The 21,516-nt window shown below is 36.1% G+C and overlaps 1 protein-coding gene across 1 annotated transcript in view; it reads right to left on the reverse strand.

The window, feature by feature from the left end:
- LOC122792759 (phospholipid-transporting ATPase ABCA1-like) overlaps nucleotides 1–21,516 on the reverse strand; it is a 2,266,772-nt gene that overhangs the window by 58,460 nt on the left and 2,186,796 nt on the right. The gene's annotated exons all lie outside the window — the stretch shown is intronic.

Here is a 21,516-nt window from a genome sequence, read left to right on the forward strand (position 1 = left end):
TTACAGTATTTTTCAGCCACTTCAATCCCATAATGTTTACACAATCCCCAGTGCAACTGTCTTGCCACATTATTATGCATTTCAGTATACAATCCGTCTGCCATTAGCATGTCACAACCAGCAACAAGGTGTATCACTGTTTCTAATTCGATTTTAGAAAACCTACATTTGCTGTTTCTCCCACATATTCAGTGGACTGTGTAAACCAGAGTGTACGTAGCCCACTATCTTGGGCTGCCGATATTAACCTTTCATCTCTTGGTTTGAATTTGCCTCTCCTTAACCATTCCTGCATTTGTTACCAATCAACATGAGGTTCTTCCAGAAGCTTTCTATACTTGCAGCTATATTTATGCATTTTCCACATTTCTTGCCTTTTCATCTGGCCCTTTACCTTATATTTTTTTCTTTTGTTTTTTTGGGACATTCAGTTGCTGCCTGATTTTTATCTACTTCTGGTTTGATTTACATTCCTGCTTGACACTGATATGTTTCTGCTAGAATAAGCAGAGAAGTCATCTTAGATTTATTCTCCTCATGTTTCAAAACTTTTGGGTCTATATTACCTTATCGAAAAACATTTTCATCGAACGCCTCTTCATCGACCAATAAACACCAAACTCCAAAATCTTCAAATGGCCACTTCAGCAAATTTTTTTCTCAGGAGGAGAAAAAATGCTTGGCTATCATTGGGAATTTGCCCTCTTTTCCACTGTAGTGTGATCATAGAGTTGGTATATTTAATTGGGGGGTTGTGGGGAGCACAGACCCCTACTTTGTAGGGTTTGAAAGTTTGCTCTGTTTTTGGTTGGCTAAGAGATTCTTTTTTTTCCCCTGAGAAAAAATTTGCTGAAGTGGCCAATCAGAGATTTAGGAGTTCGCTGTTTATTGGTCAATGAAGAGGCATTCAATGAAGAAGTTTTTCAATAAGGTAATATAGACCCAAAACTTTCACTATGTTTGGATCTTGTGAGGTCAGCAGATATGTGTGGAGTCCCACGATTGCAGATCTATACATGTAATCAATTTCAAGGAGGCCCATCCCTCCTTCACAGAGGGGAATATATAATCTTGGTATGCACTGATTTTTATAAATCATTTGATGAGCATGAAGCAGCCTTCTTGTTTTTCTATCTAATCTTTGCAACATGTTATGGGGCCAGTCATTCATTCCAAAACTGTAACTTAGGACAGGAAGAGCAAATTGGTTTATAGCTTAGATTTTGTTTCTGTTAAACTAACCCCCATGTGCCTGAGTTGGTGGTACCTCAGGTAGATGTAAAAGATCCCATGACACTTACAGAAAAAAAGAAGGGGATGTTCCCCTGTGCCCTATTTAAATTTCTCCTAGTCAGTATAAATACCACCTTGGATCCCCTCATGAAAAGAGTACACTGGCCTAGTAATTCTAAAACAGTCAATAAGTTTACAAGTTTTCAAGATCAAATGACACTGAGTTGGCACTGAAAAGAAAACAAGTTTGGCAACATCATCATTTTTGATTTCCTAATTTTACCAATGTGACATATGGTATAAGATATTTAAGATATTTGTTTTGAAGAAGTCAGATAAATGGTAATAACATTATCAGTATGGCATCCAAGATGGCTGCACACTGATCAACGTGTTCATTTCAGCTTTCTCTGTCTCTGGGAAAAAAAGAAACAGAGAAATAAAAGCTAGTAATTCTCCCAGCTTGAGTTAAATTCAGTTACTGGCTAGTAAATATACCGTCTGGATGCCAGCAAAGAAAATATTTAGAGAACTTGGAAAAAATCAGCTAGCAATTGTGAAGAGAAAACACTGACTGCAAAGAATATTGCATTGCAGCTGTTTAGCAAAAAGCAGTTCAAGCTCTAGCTTTGGTAAAATTGATGGCTTCCAGTAATTTAGAGGAAAAATAATAAAATTTACTGAGCTAATTAAAATAAATGAAACATGGAAGGAGTATATAAAATCAAATAAGCAAAAGCTGTGAAAAATAGAAGAAGCTCTTTCTAGCTCTTCAGATGAGCTGATAAAACTGCAAAACTCAGTGGTCAAAATGTAGAAAAGACTGGCTGAGTAGGAGACTCCTCAAGGAGACACGTTTCAAGAAATGGTAGAATTAGAGGACAGACCACATAGGTAAAGCCTGAGATTTTCTGCTGTACCAGAGAAACTAGAAGGAAAAGACTGTATTAGTTTTATGAAGGCACAAATAAGCAATTGGACTGATATTCCACAGCAGGAACTGTTAAAGGGCACATTGAATATTTGGGTTCCTATTATCTGATCGAATGTTTAGGTTAGCGAATACCTAAATGTCGATCTGGTAATTTCGAAAACAAAAAAATGAAAATGGATGATTTCAAGCAGGGAAAGCATTCCTTTGGCCATTATGCAGATTTTGCCCCTTTCCCCACTATAGAGTGATCTTGGAGTTGGTATATTTAGTTAGGGGGGTGTGGCGGTGTGTGGGGGCAAAGCCCCCTACTTCATTTTGGTTTAAATTTTTTTTTCTTTTTTTGTGGCCAAGGGAGTTCATTCTCTACATTAAATTGGCTGTTTACTGTTTTCAATTTTTCGATATTAACCAGATCAATGTTTAGGTATTCGCCAACCTAAACATTTGATCAGGTAATATAGATGCGAATATTTGCGCCAAAACTTAACATGAGAAAGCAACCAAGACCTGTATTAGTCAAGATGCAATCATGCCAGCAGAAAGAGTTGATCCTGATAAAACAGTGGCAGAAGGGGGAAAATAATTCAAAAAGAGTACTTGTGCAAAATAACTATTCACAGTACACCAGGCAGAACAGAAGGAAATTTATCCTAGCAATCAGGGAATGTTGAGAGGCAGATGTGAGATTTAAGCTGCTATATCCAGCTGTTTTCAGGATATATTTTTCCTGGAGGATCAAATACATGTTCTTGTTGCAGAACAGGTTAATGGAAATACAACATGATTATTCAAAACTTGCTGAACTGGGCTGGCTTGAACTCCCTCACCTCCTTCAGTGGTATCAACTCTCACTCACCCACAAACTAGTAAACCATCCACTAAATGTCCCATCCCTTCAGAATCTACTCCAACCCTATCGCACCACCAGACCACTAAGATCCAGCAACAAAAATCACTTGCAGATCACTAAAGCCAATAACTCTGCTGGTGAAGCACTATTCTCTTGCGCCATAGCCAAATTATGGAACTCACTCCCACCCACAATTACCTCCGTACCATCATGCACCAACTTCAAAACTTTATTAAAAGTGCACCTAAAAACATGCTGGCTATGCCCTTGCAACTCCCACTCTAATGTCATCCACCCCATCCAACTACTACCTTTCTTTCACCTCCACTAACTACCTTGATGATAGCAAGCTCAGATGCTCATAAGCCTAGTACTTATTATACAGCAGGAACTTCTCATTGTTACATTTGTTAATGCCTGTTATGTACTTCACAGATAAAGATTCTAGTTGACTACTGATGTACTATGTTCCTCATCTGTAAATATGTTGTAAGTAATTTCTATGTTAAATTGTTAATCACTATGTAATCCAATGTAACTACTGTCTGTTTATTTTACTGTGGAGCTTTTCTCCCCGGGCCTCCGCTGAAAATGGACCCACGTCCAGTCGGACACTCCCGGTCAACAAATTTAAATAAATAAAATAAATAAATAAATAAAAAAACGTTGAACAGAACAGAGGGGAACTCTGCTTCCCATTCTTATGACAATACAGCTCATAGAGAGACTTTGTTAGTGAAGCCTTTTCCAATGTTACAACTTACAAATGAAAATGCTTGAGAGACATAAAAAGGATAACAGCTGACTAGAATAATCAGGACTACCTTGGACTTGAACCAGAGTCTAATGTCGGGAGACAGAGATGAATAGAAAGAAGACCAGCAAAACTCAAATTTGTAAATAAAAGTGAGGTTATACAGAATCAATCACATTTCTGAAATATGGTTTTGTGAGAAAAAAAAATGGCTGAGAAACAGAGGACTTTTACTGACTTTGTTAAACTTGTGGATGGATTGTAAAGAATTTATCCCACTTTATGTTGTTAATGTCTAAAAGGACATCAAAAGGAAAAAGGTAACGGTAAGTAAAACAATTTTTGTTTTAATAGTATTTTTTATAAAACATTTCATAACATTAATTGCATGTTATATAGTAAAGCAGATTTGTGTAGTCAGGGGTATCTTAAATATGGGGATGAGGGTGAGTCTTTTCAGTGACTGTTGTATGTGATAAAGATATTAAAGTAAACAAGTACTTTTTTAAGTTTAAAAAAATATAGGCATTACAATGTAAAAAGAGAAGAAAAGCTGGACAAAAGCAAGATTAAGTTAATATGTTGTAATCCTGGGTTGTTTGGGTGGAGCTTGTGGTGCAAAAGTGCACTAATTATATTATAGATAGCGCTGACATGCTTTCTCTTATTTTTCAATAGGTGAATGTCTGGATTAATGCCCTTGGTTTAATCTAAAAACAAGTGTCGTCTGTAAGTAAATAGGCCTGAGAAATATGACAGAATGATTTATGCCATGAAATGTTCTATGCTTCTTGCATAACTTCTGGAGCTTCAGGCTTCTAGTAACTTTTGAGAGGTCTGCCTCTAGCTATGGAGTAATGAAGTTGTGATAAGGAAGTCCCACATGGATGGTAAAATTATGTTTTGTTAACAACTAAAATGGAAAAGATAAATGCAAAGGGAAATTCTGTTGTGGGACTGACTAATAAGAGTGAATGAATGAGCCAAAGTTTGGATGTATTTATTTAACTGGATAAAACATGGTCAAAATGCAGAAGGATGCTTGTTTTTCTTTTGAAATGGGGTGAAGGGGCAAAATGCATGTGTGCACAATTTGCAAGTCTACAGAATTTCATTGATTTCATAGTTTGACAATTTAAACAGAGATTAACTATATTATTTTTATTTCTTAATGGTGAAGCTTGTCTGTTCATTTACTCATTTGTTCATGTAATCATCCCTCATTAGACCCATTATAGAGTATAATGCCCCGTTTGGTATGTACCTCACAAGACATCTGCAACAGCTGGAAAGGCCATTGAAATACCTCACTAAAAGAATCACAGGCCTAAAGCAGATGCCCTATGCTGACCATCTAAAAAAACTCCACCTATACTCTGTGGCATATCATCTACTCAGAGGTGATCTCTGCTTAACATACAAGGCCATGTCAAACCCTGAGCTGTTGGACATGCTCCACTTAAAGAAATCCCAATCCCTCAGAGCCACAAGCTCCAGGGATCTAAACCTTGTCATCACAATAAACAAAACATGCTGGAGGGATAGGTTCCTGACCCAGAGACTCCCCATACTCTAGAATAGACTGCCCATTCATGTCAAGTAAAGTGCCTTGTTGGCCCTCTTCAAAAGGAACCTTGACAATTGGATGGGAGATAGGAATTTCACCCTAGGGATCACGTCAGTTGCCCTGCTAGACAGGGGTCCAGGAAAGTAAATATTGTGGGAAGAAAAATCCCGGGAATTGTTATGGCTAGGCTTGTATAGGCCCTGAAGCTGATAGCCTAATACCAACCTATGAAGCTATGAACCTATTTCAAAATAAGCAAAAGCAAATGGGTGAGGAATGAGGTACATTAAATAAGTGCAGCTTTATTGTGGAGGACAGGGGATAGTAATTTAAGTGAACTTTGAAAAGGGTGGTGAGAAATAAATTTATAAAATATAATTAATGGTAAAATGAGGAGCTTGTATTGAAAATGTGGTTACCCTGTTTACATTCTCTCTTGAAATGTATTTCAACTGTGTACATTGGTATATTAAAATGTAAGTAATTGGCTGGAATTCAACACAGGGTATTTCTGTGCAAATTTTATTATTATTTATTATTGTTTGAAATATTTGTGGATCTAGTGTACAATGCATGAAATATGTTATGCTCTAGGTTTAAGAAACAGGTTTTATGATGAAAGAAAAAAAAGTAAGCTGAGATTGTGTCCCTAATCCTATGTACAATAAATTTAATTTAACCACGATCTCGCTCACTCTGTATTTAATTATTTATTTACATACTTAGTTACTTATTTTTGTTTGGATTACTGTTTCCCAGTCATTTCATTGAGCTGTGTAACCTGAATATTGAATAGGGCTTGATGTAGTTCACATTGAATTTACATTGTTTCTAAAAGTCAGGTGCTTTGTTGGCACTTTCCTCTTGTAGTTTGGAGGTAACATTTATTCAATTTTAATACAAACCATTACTTTTTGACATTATTATACTAGCTTAATATGAGTCATGTTATGGTATGTTAGCTTTTCTGCAGCTTGGTTTTTATTTTAGTTTGATTAATTTTAGTGTAGGATTTTAGATTTCAGTTCTAGATTCAGGCCTGTTTTGTTGGTAATGCTGTTTTCTGATAGGCTACTCGTGGTTTTGTTCTTATTTTATCTGTTATTGTTTTAACTGAACTTTATTCATGTCTAGGGATATTATTTTGGCAGGCAGTAGGTGTTAAGGGGTTGTATGGATGTATATTTGTGTAGCATGGTAACTTTTTTCAGCTGAATAAGCAGGAGTTTGTTTAATTGATCCGAAACGCATAGAGTGGTAATGAAAGTTTGATTATGTTGGAAAATGTGATAACTTATTGGTGATGCAGGTAGAATAGTGATAAAAATCTCCAAACTTCAAATCAGATAGACTTTTTTATTATTCAAATAGTAGATGGAGCACTCCAAAACCAGGCCATGGCACATACATCTCTGTATTCAGGACTTAAATCATCAGAAGAGTTTCAATCCTTGAATCCTCATAAAATGTTCACAACCGGCAGTGAAACTATTTTTGTAGTATGTTGGGTACTCTTTGCTTAATTCTAGCTGGTAACAATATTTATGAGCTCTGGGAAGAATTATCAAAGTAATACAGCCCAAGCACTGCCTCTTATTGTTATTGTCCCTGTTGTGCACCTGGACGTTTATCAGCTATTGGGTTACATATACTGTTTTATTTATGGCTGATGTTCTATGGAAATTTGTGTTACTTCTTAAAACTGTTAAGCTGTTCAAGGTATTTTATTTGTTTACTGTTGGTTATAACTCCTTTTGCATTACCCCCTTTTATTATGTCTGAAAATCATTACTATCCAGATAGCCAAATGTGTATTTAACTGTATAAATGTGGTTCGGATACTGACAGGTAATTACAAATTACAAAACTTAGGAAGTTACATGAAATAAGTCCATCAGATAGTTTACTATTCTTGAAAACATGGAATTAGTTTCTTTTTCCACCTCTTATAAAAGTTGCTTTATGATCGTCATATATTCTTAAATTTCCCAACGTCTTTATCCTTCACCTGTTTATGAAAATCGTTCCAGTCCTGCTTCATCAATTCTGAGAAACAATATTTCTTAACATCACTACTGAACCACCCAATTTTTATTTTCACAGTATCAGCTTATACTTGCATATTTCTTTTCATTCTCTAGACCCCCTTGAAGCAATTAAATACTTTTCATCCCCATTTGCTCTTCAAGGTTGTGCTCAGTATGCTCTTCTAGGGAATCTTTAAGCATCTTTTGCAGAAGACTGTACATCCTTTTTGTCTCCTGTGAACACACATTGTTCTGTCCATGTCCTTATGAAGAGGAGATCTCCTGGTCTGAACATAATATTCCAGCTGGAGTCCAACCAGCCTCATACAAAGAAGGACAACAACTTAATATTTTCTACTGCTGATGCTTGTGTATCACAGTTATTACTGGCTATCCTTGTTTCCTTTGCTGTATTGCTTGCTTGTCTTTATAAAGCTCATCTGTACACCCCTAGGGATCCTCATACTTTTCTTGTTGAAACAATATCCTTATATTTTCTCTTCTTTTCAAAGTTGTTGCATTATATTGTTCTAGATTTAGGCAGACATGTTTTAGTCCATTTATCTAACCTTGCATTTCAGCTTTCACCCTTTGTATATATCCTTCTGTCTCAGCCTTATCACAGTTGATGTACCATCTATTCAGTGCCATAATGCTGCATTGGACCTAATCCTACCATGACTAAAATCCATTATTGCAGGAAAGTTTACTTACCAGTGATTGTATTTCTTGGAGGGTACCTCAAAAACTTTACAAGATGTGCTATGGTCTAAGACAGTTTACATCAGATCTATATATAACATATATATATATATATATATATATATATATATATATATAGTCGAAACCACACACCAACCACATCCATCACCGACACACCACATATTCGACCAGTCCACGAAACACGACCACACACAATAACCGGATAGCGACAATAACCGACGGTACACAATACACTGCACCATACACTGCACACACCACAACACACATCAATTAAAAAAACACACCACCATTCCACACCACACACACACAACACCCAGCACACCAAAATCACAAAAACACTACACTAAACCCTACCCTGGGTCACTCTAACGTCTTAACCTGCACTATAAAACCCTAACTAACTCTAACTCCCCATAAACTCCTCCTAACTAACTCTAACCACCCCCCCACCCTACCTAACAAACCTAACCTAACTCACCCCCAACCCCACCTAACTCCCTACTTCACACTCAACCCTAACCCCACTACCTCCTACCCACACTTACCTTAGGACCCCACAATCTCCCGTCACTACGCCTCGCACGCACCCACCACCACCCCCTATTGCCGCCTTCACCGTGTCGTCCGTCATCCGTGGGTCTTGTCGGTTGTCGTGGTTCTTCCCCATCACTCGTGGTCTGCTTGCCTTCTCTCTTCCTTTCGCGCCTTCTTCTGGTCTTCTTCGCTTGGTCGATCTTCTGCTCTGTCCATATATATATATATGTTATATATATCTTTAGGGGATTATTTTAACAAACAGCCCTCAAACCAAACCATTACTGTAATGCTTCCAAACAGACTAAAAGACTTAGTGGCATTTTATTTATTTCATTCTTGGTCCTTAGCTGAAGTTAGTACACATTGCCATAGAAAGTCCTTAACGTTCTAAGGTAAGTAATGTGCTAGATTCTTGACAATTTAAACAACAAAACTAACAAAAAATGTCAGATAACTCTATCTAGAGCTCATATAAGAGTAAGTGTACTACTTATTAATGCTAATGATGAATTTAGGCATACAATGATAGTGGTAATTTGGTACATCATTTTGCGTGTCTACATAAAATGCATGGTGGAGTTATTCTGAATTTACCTCTCAGAGATGGGTTACTGTCATGTACTACTGGTATGAACATCCCTCAATAATATAACTAAACTGATGTGGTACAGATGTTTGCATAACACTGTGTAGTAGGCATTGATGAACATGTCTGCTTTTGTTCTATATAGCACTGCTGTAGTTAGAGGTTGGTATGTTTGATGCAGCTCCTTGATCTGATGCCATCCTTCTATGAGTAAAGAAGCAAAAAAAAAAGGTCTTCTGACTTCACAGTTTTGTTTCTACTTAATACCACACTCTGAGAGCTGACAGCATTGTGCTTCAGCCTTGACTACAGATGCAGTATTGCAGTACCCACTGATTGGGATCTACCATTCACATGTCCAGACACCTTACACCATTAAACCCACCCCAACTACGCTACTGCTATACAGACTTCTTGTAATGCAGCATTGTAGCACACACACACAGACACACACAGACATAGAAACACACACACACACACACACACACACACGCACGCACACACACATGCACACACGCACGCACACACACATGCACACATACTCACACACACTCTCATGCAGACCCACTTGCATGCATGCAAGCATGTACAACACACAAACATGTGCATACACATACACACACAGACACACACACACACACACATGCACACATGCACACACACATATACACACGCACACACACACACAGACACACACACACGTGTGCACGCACGACACACACACACACACACACAGAAACACACACACACATACACACGCACACACACACACACACACATGCACACACACACACACACACACACACACACACACACACACACACACACACACACACACACACACACACACACACACACACATGCACACACACTCACATATACTCTCATGCAGACCCACTTGCATGCATGCAAGCATGTACAACACACAAGCATGTGCATACACATACACACACACACACACACACACACACACACACACACACACACACACACACACACACACACACACACACACACACACACTGAGCACAAAAAACTTGCAAGCAAGAAGGAATTGTTAGTTATTTCTATTGCATGTCCTATTATTATGGGAGTGGATGCGAGTATGCAATTTGACTCTACTGAGTACAAACTGTGCACTTCCTGTTACAGTTCTGTACATCATAAAATTTCCATCATCTAGGTTTAACTCTTCCCAGCTACCATTATTTATCTATTACTCCGAGGCTTCCCTTACAATTCTCCAGATCACAAATATAAGCCACTGGCACTGTCATTGTTTCCTGTGATTTCCCCAAAACCTGACATTTGTTCCAGTTATCTCAGGTAAATGTGTATAAAGCTAAGTCATACAACTGAGTAGTTTCAAAAGAAAACATCAACTTGCTTCTCCTAAAAATAAGATGAATTCCAGAACAAATCTACTTTTCTATCCACCTATGCAATCTCAAGTTCCAAGTGCCTTCAAAAATTATAGATTCCTTTTTCTGGATTGCTCATGGGATATCCTTGAGCGATCCAGAAAAATTAACCAATAATTTTTTGTCTGGCCCCTTTCCATAGCATTACGAAAATATGCAATCAACAAAGAAACTATACTACTCTGAACAAACAGCAGCCATTTAACTTCTCCAAAATTTAATTTTAGGGCATTGAATCCATTTAAGCATAATTTCCTTAAGCACACTAAAAAAAATCCTTTAACAGCCCACCAGGCCTCCAGATTCTGAATTTCCATTTCTTTCCTTTTAGCCAAATACTTTCAAGACAGAAAATGAGTTAGCTGCTTCAGTGACTTAAAGGGATAAAGGCATAAATATGGCCTAGCTGACCCAGCTCAGGCAACTGATGGAGTGTTAGGGAAGGATGTCTGTGCTCATCCTAGGTGGGAGGGCATTCACTGATGATGTCCCCTTGGGGGAGGGTGATCGACAGAGGTGGAGTTGCCCTCAGATAATTAGTAAGTGTGAGAGGCAGAGCATGTAGTGCTTAGGACATCTAAAAGAAATCCCCTAGGATGGAAGCTAAGATGGCTGAGTCCCCAGCACACCCTTAGGATCCATAACCAGCCCCACAATACCTGAGTAAGTCTGGGGGGGTATAGGAGACAAGCTGGGAGACCCAGTGTGGACATTAGGCACTGTAGGCTGGGCTGGTAACAATGTTGCTCCAAGGGGACCAAAAAAAAAAAAAAGACAGATGATGATCAAAGTTTTTCTGTTTATATATAAGTAACATTGCCACCTCACTTCAAGAAGTTGTCTGGCTTGGTTCTTGTCTGGGCTGCATTTTGTGTGGAGTCTGCATGTCCTTCTTGTGTTTATGTGGGTTTTCTCTGGATACCTTGCCCCCCCATACTTCACAAACATGTAGTAAATGAATCAGAATTCTAAATTGTCCATAGGTATGAGTATACCTCTCAACTAGATTTTTGTAGAATATCTTGGATTTTTGCCTCATATTATTGTTATTTCTTTGATAATCATTGAGAATTAATGTTACTAAATAATGACCTGTGTTTAAGTTCCAGACATCATATCCTTCAGAAAACATATGTTAAGATAAATTCTAGCAACTTTCCATATTTAGAATAGCAATGTTTAAAATCTGACCCAATTTTGGGCCTTTCCTACCACATTATTTTAGGCTTTGTCCAGATTTCCTGTGATAAGAAGTCGAGAAGTATGATTTTGAGAGAGAGAGAGAGTGTGTGTGTGTGTGTGTGTGTGTGTGTGTGTGTGTGTGTGTGTGTGTGTGTGTGTGTGTGTGTGTGTGTGTGTGTGTGTGTGTGTGTGTGTGTGTGTGTGTGTGTGTGTGTGTGTGTGTGTGTGTAACATATAAGAAAGGCCTGCCAATGTACTTTCTTCCCCCCTTTGTTAGGAGTCAGCTGAAATTTGTGGGAGAGAATGAGAGAAAGAAAGGTAAAATCCAAGAAGAAGAAATGAATGTCTCTTCCACTAGTTTTGCTTTTGATGTGATTTCAACCCACACTTTACAGGGCATGGACCAGTATACCTGCAAAAAAAAGTTATATCTACATTTTCCAGCAATAGTATTGAGAGGTATGCAAAGAAAGCCATAAGGGAATTTATCATAATATGGACTATCACCATTCTGGCTAAAGTTGTAAGATGATTAAAAGACAGTCATTTTTATTCAACAAATGTGCATATATTTGTTCAAAATCTGTCCCAATGTCCCTGGATTTATGTCCTATAATTTATTTCTGTTAGTTGTCAAGTTTATTTCTAGGTACTTAATTCTACAGTACATGAATAAAGCAACCACAGCTTAAAACAAACTAATCCAGACAAATTCCACAAGGTAAAACAAACAAGAAAAATTGTTTGGAAAATTAAACCAAGTGTGTTATTAAAATAACCAGAAATACAACTTTTCATGAGTGTAATGACTTTGCTTTATTCTATACTAAGTTTATGGGTGACATTTTTATGACAGAGTTATGATATAGATTGTTATTATGTTAATTTCTTGAAAATGAACATAGTATTTCTGAAATGTAAAATGCCGCCTTCAGGTGATCATATAAATTACCTAGATATGACCACCACAACATCACTAAAATGTCTGTAAAGTGCAAAACATGCTTCCATTGTAAGAGCACACATCCTAAATATATTTGTATGAGATCAGATATGTATTGTCTCCAAACTAACAGTGAATGTTACTGTTAATACAGGGATGTATAATATGTCTAGTACATTTATAACTCATGAGTACAAAGAATCTAAAGCTGAATCGAGAAGAAGTAATGTCACTGGGCAGAGGTGCGATCTTACAAACACCTTTTTTCATGGAGACTACTAGAAATGATGGCATAACAGATTCATTCTTTCCCTTCTCTCTAATGTGCATAAGGAAGTGCCTTATATTGAATAGCCAATAGACTGCAGAAGACAAATGCACAGCATTCAAAGGACAAAGATGGACAACTGTGTATAGCACCTTTTTTAATGAAAAGCAAGATGTTCTCCCATTTTTACTAGAAAGCAACATTTATACACTACTGTTGTTAAATGGTTCCATGGTAGCCTAACAAATTCCTTTTCTACGTTGGTACTCAGGGAGTCTACTGAAGCTTTTTCCTGAGATCTTTTATGAAGAGGCCCTGTATCCTATTTACATAGTCTTGAAACTACCTTTTGAGTATATGATTTGTTTGTTGAGGATGAGTCTGTAGAACTCCCTATATTCCAAGATATATACAGGTTCAGCTGAAATCATAGTATTTTGAAGGGCAAAAATAAATAAAATGACTTTCTTTAATATAGATAAAGTGGGAATGTTAGTGGTTGAGGCAGTGCACATGCCTATATACTGTCCCTGGTGTTGGGTTTATTTTTCTGTAATAGATCATGGAAATCTTATGTAAATCATATTTGCCCTATGCTAAAATATTAGCTAAGTAATCATGTTACCTAACTAAGCCAATCTATCTATTCTTCAGTATATTAGTTTCTTTCAGGAGGATATAATTTTGAAAATGAAATTAATCATATGACTTTTAGATATTGTGGTAATCATGCTCTAATTTATTCATGACCCCCAATCAATAAATTATTTGCTTCAAGTAAACAAATAAGTCCATCTCTGTATTACAGTGTTCTCCATTAAACACTATTATACCTTTTCTATAAACCTGGAAAAAGGTGCATTGCTTAGCATTGCTGTCTCACAACACCTGATAACTCTGGGTCAATTCCCAACTAAAGGGTTTTCCTGGCAGAACATGCATGTCATCGATGTGCCTGTGCATTGCATGCTTTTTTTCACTATTCCTTCAGTTTTCTTCCACATCTGAAAGACGTGCTATATGCTATTCATGAGATGGAAATCCTCCAAAATGCCTATATATGTTTCTGTAGTTTGTCTTTGTGTGTGTTTGTGTGTGTGTGTGTGTGTGTGTGTGTGTGTGTGTGTGTGTGTGTGTGTGTGTGTGTGTGTCTGTTTGTCTGTCTATGTCTCCTAAAATAGACAGACATGCCATTTGGGATTAGTTATCTGCCTTACATTTCTTGGACACTGTCTCTCTTTTGATTCTGAACAATATAAAATAAATGTAAGAAACTCAATGAATAGAGGATATGCGTGCAATATTGTGTGTAACATATGCTGTATTTCAGATGTGGGGTATTAGAAATTTGGCTATTCTGCTTCTCAGATAATTGTGTAATGATCTGCATTTGCGTTTAGCCTAGGTTGTGACTGAAATTATAATTAATAACGGTTTCTTTTAGTCAATGTTTAAAAGAACCATTAAAATAATATCATATAACCTGCAACAAGACAGCCGTCATGTCTGCACTTAAAACAAAATCTTTAGTGTTGGCCTGAAATGAAGAAAATAACAAAAAAAGAAGCACAAAGGATCCAAACCGGTTGTAGCACTCAACAGTTGTTTAATGAATACACGAACTGACATCCAAGATTAACGCTGACAAGGTCAAATTAACATTTTCGGCCCACACCTTCTTCAGATAAAACTCCCTCTCCATGTCACCACCTTTATACACTCAGCAATTAGTTCACAACCAATAAAAAGCAAGGAAAATAATATACACCACTAATGTGTACTAATACATTTAAAACATTTAAAACACATCTAACATACTAAAACAGTCCCTAAAATTCACAACTTATATACAGTCATTGTGCCACTTCATATTTAGTTTATATAATATGATTAAAACCTTTAATTTAATAGTTTAAAATATGTGTAAAATAAATAAATAACATGGATACCATAAAAGGGTTTATTACTAAAAGGTCACAACCCCCTCAGGTGGTCAATCATAAAAACTTTATCCAAATGTATTTTGTCTCCCATAAATAGTAATTTATTGCAGTTCATAAAATCCTTTAAAAACATACCTTGATAAATGTGTGTAAAATTTGTTTACATCCTGTATAGGTGATTCTAGCTCTATAGTTTGGCAGATCTGAGTTTTAAAACTGGGGTGAGTGAAATCATATCATTTAGACCTGGGTGTCTACAAGCTTCCAATGTTACTTGCCAGTAGAGTTCCCTATATTCCACTGTAGGTTCCCACAATCCACCTCTAGGGTCAATGGGTACCACCTCAAGAACAACAAAAAAAAATACTACATCCTTACACACACAAGTGTGTCTATACAGGGCATTATTCTCTGGCTTCATCCTTATGTCATAGAGGTGTTCATACAATCTTTGTTTAAGCTTTCTCTCACTTTTACCCACATAAAATGAGTCACAGGTTTTGCATAAGGCCAAATAGACAATTCCCTTCGTCTTACAGTTCACAAATGTGTTTAAAGTGATCTTCCTGTTTCTTACATTTAAGAACAAAACATCACCTGTCAACAAGTGGAAGCAATAATTGCAGCTCCCACATTTAAGTGCACCTTTTTTGTTCCTCATACCTCTTTCTAGAGTACGTCCATAAGTACCCCTCACTAACAAACTTTTAATGTTGTTACCCCTCCGGTATGTATATCTTAAATCATCTTCAAAAATGTGCTCCAAGTCTGATATTTTTGCTACATTTTGCCATTCTCTATCTATTATCTTTCTGACTAGTCCAGCCTCACCATTGTAGGTGATCACCATACCTGAACTGTAATTGTCATTATTGTTTTTATTTTTATTTTGTTCTTCCTGATTCCTCTCCAAGTTAACCACCTCTTGTTTCCCTAGCATGGGGGCAAATCTACCATTTCTTCCTGCCAAAACTTCTTTATACATTTGGTCAAAAATTTCTATAGGGTAACCTCTATCAATAAAGAACCCTTTTAAATATTCACATTCTTTGTAAAAACTTACATCATTAGAGGTCATTCTACTCACTCGCACTAGTTGACCCTTTATAACCCCCTTCTTTTGGTGGGGTGGATGGGTGCTTGTGTAGTGGAAGTAAGAGTTTGAGAAAGTATCCTTACGAAATATTTTGGATGTGAAACTACCATCAAACTTTTGTATGTTGACATCCAAGTAATTCAATTGATCAAAACAAAATTTGTGTGCAAATTTTAAAAATGTGGTAGTCTCATTGATATATTCTACAAAACTTTTAAAAGTAATTTCATTGTCAACCCATAAAAAACATAAGTCATCTAAAAACCTACCATAAAAATTACAAAAACATCTGTAGTCTGAATTTAAAATGTACTTATTTTCCCAATATGCCTTTATAAAGTTTGCATAAGTGGGGGCACAATGTGCACCCATTGCCACTCCACTTAGTTGCTTGTAATATTCTGGAGTGGAATATAAGGAACTCTACTGGCAATTAACATTGGAAGCTTGTAGACACCCAGGTCTAAATTATATGATTTCACTCACCCCAGTTTTAAAACTGCCAAACTATAGAACTAGAATCACCTATACAGGATGTAAACAAATTTTACACACATTTATCAAGGTATGTTTTTAAATGATTTTATGAACTGCAATAAATTACTATTTATGTGAGATAAAATACATTTGGAGAAAGTTATTTATGATTGACCACCTGAGGGGGTTGTGACCTTTTAGAAATAAACTTTTTTATGGTATCCATGTTATTTATTTATTTTATACGTGTTTTAAACTATTAAATTAAAGGTTTTACTCATATTCTATAAACTAAATATTAAGTGGCACAATGACTGTATATAAGTTGTGATTTTTAGGGACTGTTTTAGTATGTTAGATGTGTTTTAAATGTTTTAAATGTATTAGTACACATTAGTGGTGTATATTATTTTCCTTGTTTTTTATTGGTTGTGAACTAATTGCTGAGTGTATAAAGGTGGTGACATGTAGAGGGAGTTTTATCTGAAGAAGGTGTGGGACAAAAACGTTAATTTGACCTTGTCAGCGTTAATCTTGGATGTCAGTTTGCGTGTTCATTAAACAACTGTTGAGTGCTACAACCGGTTTGAATCCTTTGTGCTTCTTTTTTTGTTATTTGTTTTCTGCAAGCACTTTCCGCATTTCGACTTGAAATGAAAAAAAAACATTAAGGTCTAGGTCACTTATATGCAGATATATGTGGTTTTCCATTCTTACCAGTTTACAAGTGCTTGGGATCAATTCTACTTCTTGACTAAGAAGGTTTTATTCTGTGTTGAGTGGACCTTAACTGATGATTAAAGAAACTTCAGAGATCTTTTAATCAAATTTTTAAGAACAATACAACTAATTTTTTTTAATAATAATAATAATAATAATAATAGTAATACTCAAAATAGCTTATAGCAGTGATAAAAGTAGAAGTGAGTAAATTGAATTGCAGCATCAAAGTACAAACAGAACTACCGATAACTGGAATGTGGAAAGGCCTCACTGAGATGTAGGAATACACTAAAAAAACAGATAAAACATAAAGATGAATGAACAGGTACAGTAAATGTGCAACACACTGAAAAGTATTCTAAGCCTGATAATGTAAACACAAATGTCAAATGATGATTTAAATGCACTGAAGATTAGATGCTTAAAAGTTACTGTAATTTACAATTTTAAGATAAAATAGCTGACTTTCTCACAACAGAGAATCACAGCTAAAGTGAAGAATGTATACATTGCAAAACTGTTAGCATGTCTGCACCAGGGTAAGCCCGCTGCTCAAAATGTGTGCCATACTTAAGACTGTTCATATATTGCTCCCAGTATAAGCATTGTGCCTCTTCTGTTTTAAAAACTGTAATGGCTACTTACTGTACCTATTTTCTATGCAGAACTAATTATCAGAATACACATGTAGTGCTCATTAAACTCTATACATGTTGATTGGAACTCATACCAAAATATAATTACTGCTTACTTGTAATAGAGGAAGCCTGATTTAAATGAATGAGCTTTGCAGTGTTGACATTTGGTGACTAGGGAGAAGGAAGGTTAATTTGTTTAAGGATATCATCAATCTGGCATATGCAATTAACATTCTCATTTAAAACATGTGCTGCTTTTCACATGCAGGCAGATTAAAAATAAACAAGTTGCAGTCAGTACTGCTGTCATCACCTCCCCAACTCTCCAGTCGACTATATTTTTGTTTACAGCTTATTGCTCTGCTTGTGATTCAGATTACCAGAGAAACAAAAATGCCAAACCTTAATTAATTTCTTATATATATTAATGCAAAAACACATCACTAAACAATAATTGAAGCAGATAAAAAGAAATATTGCAGTTTTAATTAGAGATTGCTTGCTATATCAGCACAAAAAGAAGTCTGCAATTTATCAAAGACGCAAAGATTCATTAATGAGAGGTCTATTAGCATATTCATGAAAATGGCCTTGAAATATGGCCAGATTTTCTTGCTTGTTATATTCCTAGCATTATATTAGCAATTCAGTGTAACCAGTCTTATGACAAGCGACTATACAGAAAACACATACTGTATATAACCATTTCTAAATTAAGGCCTACATTTATATAACTGTGAAATGGCTAAAATGCAGAAGTAGAGACTATCAACTGCTCTCATTAAAGCTGACAACATAAATACAACTTATTATGAGCATATATAATTGCATTACTACTCATGTAATAACTAAACACCATTAAAGTACTTTTTTTGTATTTCACATTATTAAATGCAGGATTGCATTTGACATTTTTGCTGTAAGAATAATACAATTACTTCTAACTGCATCTTTAACAAAGGCAATCTAATTATTTACTGTCATATTTTTTTATTTTTCAGCCTTTTTTATTTTCTCATAAACCTTAAAAAAAGCCCATAAATATTACAAAGTCTAGGGTTTCCCAGATGTCTTGTGGCATGTTTTATTTCTCTGATATTAGTGTTTAAAATATCTTTTATTATGTTTAAGAAATGTATACAGACTTGAACGAATGAGGGGTGGGCAGGTTCAAATGGTAATGTGTGAAAAGGAGCCCACATTCAGGGATGGCCGTATTTATATCCTTTCAGCAAGTCTTGATCCCAAGGTTGTGTCGTCATGGGATAAGTTTTTGTAATTATAACAGGTGTCGGTATCCCATCAGATGGCAAGGCATGAGTTCAATACTCGCTGAAAGTTTCTTTGGAGGATTAGAATGATTCCCACTATACAGTGTACTTCTATCAGGTGGTAGTTCTGTATTCAAAGTGATTTCAGTAGCCACACAAAGCTCATATATTATTCTAACAGCACTGTAAAGAGTTACAATAGAAAAAGCAAGTTTATGACTAGAAGAAAAACAGTTAACAGGGGTTTCTATTAATGCCTGCTGAAAGGAGTTTACTTGTATAAGAACATGTGGAAAATAACAGTTCTTCTGTCTCAATATTAACTCATAATTGATTAAAGAAACTACTAAGTATAGAATTTATGTTAGATAAGCACTAGACCTCACTGAAAGGGATAAGAAGAAAGTGGGTTATGGTGTGAACTGACATTATTGTTAAGAAATATATAGGGCTGCATGTAATATACCATATTGTACATGTTATATATGCTTTATTTTTGTAAAATGAAAATTAATGTTTCTTAGGATGAAATACATATTAAGACTTAAAGACATTCTATGATCATACTTTAAAACCAAGTGTGAGGTGTGAGGAGAAGAAGTAGAAGACAATCATCTCATTAAGACAGGAAAGGGACAGAAAAACTAAGAAACAAAATATCTATACTGAAAGTTATAACAGAAGAAGATGTGAGTGTTAGTAAACTAATATAATGTATTAATCTTCAGGCACATCAAGAGAGGTTGGTGAGGAACTGGAAGAAGAAATATTAATGGACTAGAAGAGGGAAAAGAGGGTTGTATTCAAGTAGGATGTGATCCTGCACTTCAAGATACTAAACTCCAAGTCATAGAGACAGTGGAAGGGTACCAGAGAGGACAGAATTCTAACATATTCATAGGAGGAAAGGGGTCAGACATGTCCATATGAAGGATCTTCTAGCCAGCTGCTGATGTCATCATGTAATTTAGAATGGAATGAAGGATAAGAAGGCAGAGGAAAAAAAAGAAGGTGTAGGATTCAGAGGATGACTATCCAAGGTAATTGACTGACCAGGTTTGTGGATAATTCAAACTTGGTGCCATTACTGATCCCCAAACCTATTCATGTTCTCTAAGAAGGGAGTGATAGACTCATCACTTTGTGTTCTGACAACAGGCTTAGAATAAAAGCAAAAGAAAAAAAGAAAAAAAGTAGCATAATCATATTTGGGAAAAAATTATTTTCCTACTGAGTCTTACATATGGATAGCCATGCTTAGGGTCAATACATTTGTTAGAGAGCTAGGCAATTTTGTCGACGATGAAAAACACTTTGATCATCTTATTAAGGAAATCATTTTTCATTGTCCAGTTAATTATCAAAGATATATCATCAGTTCTCAAAGAGTTCTTGGTCCCCTGATATTCCTCCCTTACTAAGCTGATCATCAAATATAACCCTCTGAATAGTATATACTTTACCAAACATGTATTCTAGCTTGAAAGACCATGACATTTCCTAACCAATGGAATCAAACATTATTTGGACAGATTAAAAATTCTTTCACTTTTTTTCCAGCTCATACCGACTCAGATGTGGGGGCTAAGAAAGACCCTCTTTTTCCTGGCTCATCTCTACCTTAGCAACGCAAGTAATGTTAGGAGCACTTGCTCCAAAGTTCTCACCTCACATCATAACATACGTAAGACTATACAACTTAAGTTTTGGAACGTTCATGTCACAATCTCTTCTATTTGCTGAAGTTTTAGTTATCATAAATGCCTTTTAAACTGTGTGTCCTTTAATTTTAGAGTTTGAAGTTCCCCTGTGTCCCTAATGAAGCTTTGAACATGTTGCCCCATGTCCTTCCATCTCTTTATGTCATGTTTACTCCCAAAATACTTTGTTTTAATATTGATTTGTGTTCTTCTTCTACTATTTGCCCTCATGGATAATGTGTAAAATCTAAGTCAAAATAACTATTTTGATACTTTTTCTTTCTTCTCCTACCTAGTCTGATAAGGCAGTCTCCCAAAGTCTATCAGCCATTCCTGTTTCAGGCTTTCATATGTCTACTTTCATAATACTCCTACAGTTTAATGGCACACTTTTTCTGTGTACATTTGCACCTGTGGTGTCATAACACCTTCACCACTTGAACTGGCACCCGCATGTTTCCCTGTCATAGGTACCTCCAGAATAGAAGTGAGAGCTGTTTTCTAGGCAGTCATAGGGGAAGGGTTGTGCCTTTGCAAGCATCCACTAATGATGACATATTTAATAAATCTGAACCTTCTCCTGGGTGTGGACATATGATCCCCATCACTACAGAGGCCTTTATGCTTTTCTATCTTGGAGTAC

This window comes from Protopterus annectens, chromosome 2.part0 (genome assembly GCF_019279795.1).
Source record: "Protopterus annectens isolate FY-2018-M chromosome 2.part0, PAN1.0, whole genome shotgun sequence".
Lineage (NCBI taxonomy): Eukaryota > Metazoa > Chordata > Ceratodontiformes > Protopteridae > Protopterus > Protopterus annectens.